This window comes from Lepidochelys olivacea (assembly GCF_965140295.1).
Source record: "Lepidochelys olivacea isolate rLepOli2 genome assembly, chromosome: 4".
Classification (NCBI taxonomy): Eukaryota; Metazoa; Chordata; order Testudines; family Cheloniidae; genus Lepidochelys; species Lepidochelys olivacea.
In genome coordinates this window covers 144,450,674-144,456,673 of record NC_140414.1, presented here as the reverse complement: position 1 = coordinate 144,456,673, position 6,000 = coordinate 144,450,674, and positions in this window count along the sequence as shown.

Here is a 6,000-nt window from a genome sequence, read left to right as displayed (position 1 = left end):
ATCCTGGCCCAGTAGAAGGTGGGGATTGAGAGAATTAGAGGAAGGGAGACAATATCTGGGCCTAAGGGGAAAAGATCTGCTCTAGTCCAGCCAGAAGTTACGGGCTTGATTCAGGAAGGACTGAAGCCATGGTTGTATGCAGCGTAGTCGTAATTGCTGTGATGGTGGGTGTATCTTTCCCAGGCCTGAAGAGGAGCTCTGTGTGGCCCAAATGGTTGCCTTTCTCACCAACAGAAGATGGTCTAATCAAAGATATTCCCTCGCCCCATAGGCGCTGACTCTGTGGGTGCTCTGGGGCTGGCGCACCCATGGGGAAAAATTGGTGGGTGCTCTGCAGCCACCAGTAGCTCCCCGCCCTCTCCCCACCCCACATCCCTACCCCATCCCAGATCACCTCCGCTTTGCCTCCACCTCCTACCCTCTCCATCCCCCAGCATGATTATATTGCGTTATTTTGACAAATAAAATATGCAAAATTTTGCAGAATTTTAAAATCTTGTGCGCAGAATTTTTAATTTTTTGGCGCAGAATTTCCCCAGGAGTAATAGCACCCTAGTGTGGACACTGCCTATGCTCACAGAGCTTCTGCTGACACAGTGTCACCAACTCCCTGAACCACACTAGCTATGCTGACAGAAGCACTCTTCTTTCAGCCTAGCTGCATCTACACTGAGGCTAGGCCTATACTTCAAACGCTACAGCGGAATAGCTGTGTTGCCGTGGCACTTCAGTGTAGACACTCACTACAGCAACAGGAGGGCTTCTCCTGTCCCTGTGATCCACCTCTCCAGAGGGCAGTAGCTAGGTCAATGAAAGAAGTCCTCTGTCATCTTAGCACGATCTACACCAGGGGTGAGGTCAGCATAGCTATGTCTTTCAGGGTGTGGATTTTTCACACCCCTGCAGCATAGCTGTGCTGATGTAGACCATCCCTTAGGTTCTGGCAGTATCTCTATCACATAGGGGGTGTGAATTTCTCAACTCCTAGCTGACCTGGCTATGGCAGCAGGGCCTGGTAGTGCAAACCAGACCTTGGTGAAATTCTCTAGCCTGTGTTCTTCGGGAGATCATATTTGATGATCATGATGGTTTCCTCCGGTCTTAAAATTTATGAATCTCCTGAGACCCAGCCCAGTGTCTTTAGCCCACAACCATCCTTCCTCTCACAGCTCCAACAGCAAATGGTTTGTTGTGGGCGACCAATGCATGCTAAGAGAGATGGTACACAGACTCTGCCATTGGGCTAGGAGATGTGAACGACAAAGAGAAACTCTGCTTAAATGCCTAAAAACCATGGGTCCAAAGATCTCTCACTCTTGAAGATGCAGCTGGAGCCCGGGGTCTGAAACCCAACCAGGTGGGAGGGTCTCATAGTGCGGGATCCAACCTGAGCTCTAATGGCTACTCTGCTATTTTTAGCCCCGTAGCCTGAGCCCCAATGAATTGACCCAGGCTCTGAGACTCAGTGCTGGGGGTTTTTCTTTGCAGTGTAGATGTACTGGAAGGGAGCTGGGCACTCAGCTCCCATTGAAAAATCTCCTATTATGAAGATATAAAATGGCTTGAATATTATCGGGCCATCAGTTTTCCAATACTGCTAACCCCAAGCATTCAAATATCATGTGTCTGGCCTCAAAAAGTCCTCAGATTGGCTTAAAAAAATCACGAGATTTACAAAAAAAAATAATAATAGATTGTGGGGGTAGTTTATTTGCTTTCCGCTTTCTGAGCCTTTAGGAGGTACTCGGGTCATGTTTTCAAGTTTTTCCCTGCAACCACAAGGGCTAGAAACTGTTTTTAATGAAACCTGGGATTCTCACTTCATCACATGACTCCAGGAGCTGGGGCTTTAAGCACAACTATCAAACGCTGTTAGGATGACCAGACAGCAAATATGAAAAATCAGGACGGGGGTGGGGGGTAATAGAAGCCTATATAAGAAAAAGACCCAAGAATCGGGACTGTCCCTATAAAATCGGGACATCTGGTCACCCTAAACGCCGTGAAACTTGCAGAAAAATGGTGACTTTTGGCAACACGTTGAGAGGAAGGGTGCTCTAGTTGGTTAAGCTAAGGGACAAGGAGGCAGTAAATAAATCTGTGCTGACCTGACAGCTTTGGCTCTTGTTTGGTGTGTGACCTTGGGAAAGTCAAGCTTAACTTCTTTGTGCCTCCATTCCCCTTTTGTAAATCGAGGACAAAAGTGCCTTCCAAGCCTTCGCTGCTGTTGTGAGGCGCTCAGACACAGGGAGGGTCTGACTCTCTCTTTTCCCTGATGGCAGTCCCAAGCGGCTGTAAAATGCTACCAGACCAGAACGAAAGCATGGCTCCCTCACTTAGCACTAGTGGGCACGGCCATGGAGAATCAGGCCCACTGATTCCAGTGGGGAGTGCCGACAGGAAGGAATGGCCCATTATTATTTATCACAGGCACTTTCATTTGTCCTTTCAAACGCTTAATCCGTTTTAGAGATGGCAACTCGACGCGTACAATGGAGCATACTGCAGCGATTCAAACGGGCGCAGCACGGAACTCATGGCCCAGGGGATGGGGGAGAAACGAAGGAGGCTTTAAACCACCTCAATAGTCTCCCAAGCCTAGGTTGCTTCAGGGCCTGGAGAGACCCCTGGCATAATGCAGATAGCCCTAAGGGCCTGTCTGAATTATAGCAGCCTCGTGGGACTGCCCTATGGGTGGAAGACGAAGAGCTGCCCGGAATCTCTGTCGCGCTGTATGCTATGGCCCGGCCCCCAACACGCCCCCTCCCCAGCCCCTTGCAAGCCCCCTAAACGGGGTCCTTGAGAGGTAGCCGTAGGCTGTCCTCCGCAGTACCTGTTCTCCCTCCCGGCTGCAACCAAAGCTTTTATGGCCCCTTTATGCCCTGTGCAACAGAAAGGGGCCAGAACGGGAGTGAGGACGTTTGTATTGGCTTTAAATAACAATCAATAGCAAGGAGCCCCCAGCCCTCGCGGCCTAGCAGAGAGCAGTTCGGTCAGGTTACAGTACCAGCCCGACCCCGCAGAGCGCTTCGGCCCACGCGCAGTGGGAAATCCCAGCCCAGCACTACACACCTGCTGAACTTTATACACCAGAACCCGATCCAAATTCCATTGAAGGCAGCGGGATTGCGGCCGCCTGTGAAGGTCAGCGTGCTGACGCCCGCAGGATCGGGCCCTCGGGGAGTAGCAGATCCGAAGGAAATCAGGGTTCCCACAAAAATCTCATCCCAGGAAAATGGCGAAATGTAACTCGACATTTTTTTTTTTTTGGAAAGAAAAGTATTCATCCGCCCGACTTTGTAGCAGTGAAAATCAAGCCCGGTGGGTGAAAATCTTGGTTCCCCTGAAGCAATGGCAAAATTCCCGTTGATTTCAGTGGGGCCAGGGTTTCCCCCTGGGGACTTCAGTCTCAGTGAGAATTTTGCTATTGTCTTCAGTGGGGCCCGGATCAAACCCTTTGTGGCCAATTGACACCGCTCTTTACCACCCTACTGACATTAAACCAGACTTCCATGGATGTAGCACCCCACTAGCTGGCACACGACAATTCCCACAGCATCCACAACTCAGGCCCTGGCACATACCTAGGGTGTGACAGGATGATGCACGGGGTGAGCAATACCCCTTTAGAGAGACCTTGCCGGGGGCGGGGGTGTGTGTGCAATTTAGGCAAAAATGCAGATTTTTGTAAACTAAAAAAGATGGGATTGGAGTACAAGCAAAAGTTAGAAATAAGCTTGGATCAATATTAGAAATACTGAACTGGAATAATGCTCGATAGAGGATCAAACCTGCATATAAATGTTTTCACTGCGTTACCGGAAAATTACATGAAATCAGATTTCCAGCTTACCTTGGCACCCAGACAAGGCAGCACTGGACAAGTACATGGGAATCAGAAGGTGAAACTGACTTTGCCTCGCTCTTCACTGCAGAACAAAACAAAACAAAGGTGTGGGAGGGTTACAGTGGGATAACTCACATGCTTTAGCTAGCCCGCTGCAGAAGTGCTGGAATGAGGGGTGCTGCAGCACCCCTTGGTTCAAAGTGGTTTCCATTATATACAGGGCTTACAGTTTGGTTCTATGGCTCTCAGCACCCCCACTATACACATTCTTCCAAACCCCCGTCCTGCTGTGAAATTGTACCTGTATTTTTTTCTGCAAGGTAGCTAGGGCGAGGTCAGTATTATGTCCCTGTCCATGGTTGACCTTGCCTAGGCTGCTGCTGGGCTGAGAAGCCAGCCTGTCATGCTAACCCAGTATTGTCCCATTGTTTCCTTGAGCTCCCTGGTCAGTCTGTCTGTACCCATCTGTTATTGTTCGTCTTAAGTTATCTGAAAAGGTTCAGAGGAAGGCAACAAAGATGATCAAGAGTATGGAACGGCTTCCAGAGGAGGAGAGGCTGAAAAGGTTAGGGCTGTTCATCTTAGAAAAGAGACAGCTAAGGGGGGATACAACAGAGGTCTCTATAAGATCATGAGTGGTGTGGAGAGATTGAATAGAGAAGTTTTACTCTTTCACACCGTACAAAAACCAGGCGTCACCCGATGAAATTAATAGGCAGCAAGTTGAATACAAAGAAGAGGAAGTACTTCGTCACACAGTGCATAACTAACCTGTGGAACTCATTGCCAGGGGATGTTGTGAAGGCTATAATGGGGTTCAAAACAGAACTGGATAAGTTCACAGCGGATAGGTCCATCACTGGCTATTAGCTGAGCTGGTCAGGGATGCAACCCCATGCTCCGGGTGTCCCTAAACCTCTGACTACCAGCCGTTGGGAGTGGAAGACGGGGTGGATCACTTCATAATCCGATGAAGTGAGCTGTAGCTCACGAAAGCTTATGCTCAAATAAATTGGTTAGTCTCTAAGGTGCCACAAGTACTCCTTTTCTTTTTGCGAATACAGACTAACATGGCTGTTACTCTGAAACCTTTCATAATTACTCTAATGAAGCCCTGGTATGGGCCACTGTGGGAGATAGAATACTGGAATAGATGGACAATGGCCCAACCCAGTAGGGCAGCCTTTATGTCCTACACCTAGATTTTGTTCTATGTTCGTACAGCGCCCAGCACAAGGGGGTCCTGGTTCATGACGGGGCTTTGAGATGCTACACAAATACAAATTAACAACAACAATAGTAGTTTACCTCATGGTAAAACTACAGAGCTTGTCTCTACTAGGATTTTACAGCCCAACAGAGAATGCACGTTAGTTATCCCACAGTTAGAAACATACCTTTTTTTTGGCAGTGAGGACAAAGCATTATTTTCACTCTCCAAGCTGAATACAGTGGGATTTCAGCTTGAGCAAAGACTGTGAGATGGAACTCTCAGCTCCTGGAGTTACCTGATTATGTACAATCCCAGCTCTCATTTAAAAAAGTCAGGAAGCTTCTAGCCCTTGTGGGTGCGGAAGTAAAGCTTGAAAATCTGACCCTAGCATAACCTAGGCTAAAGGTTCGAATGGCAGAAGCCAAACACAAAGAACTCCAAAGTTCTTCTTCTTCTTCTTAGTTTAATCTCAAGATTTTTAAGCCAATCTCCTTAGTTTTGGTGGGGGAGGGGGCTGACTTGTCGGTTTTGAGCCTTGGAGGTTGGCGATGCTGAAATTGTCAACATGCTAAATTAGAACTAACATCTAACAAATCAATGCCGGAGCCCTTACGATCTAGCCTGCCCCTGCGCTCAGACCACTGCCGGGCATGCTGGCCTGTTTCACTGTTTCCCTTATTGGTCTGTCTGTATCCACCTGCTGTTTCTTTGTCGCCTAAATAGATTGTAAACTTTGTGGGGACAGGGACCATCTTGTGTTTGTACAGCACCTAGCACAATGCGGGTTCCTCAGCGCTACTGCGATACAAATAATAAATAATAATCATTGGGGTTAATCCTTTACCCTGCACCAGAGGAGCTGAATGCAAAGATTTCTTCCATTGTGACGCTTTTGTGCGTTAAAAGCGATTTAAGCCCCTGGTTTAAAGATTCCCCGGTC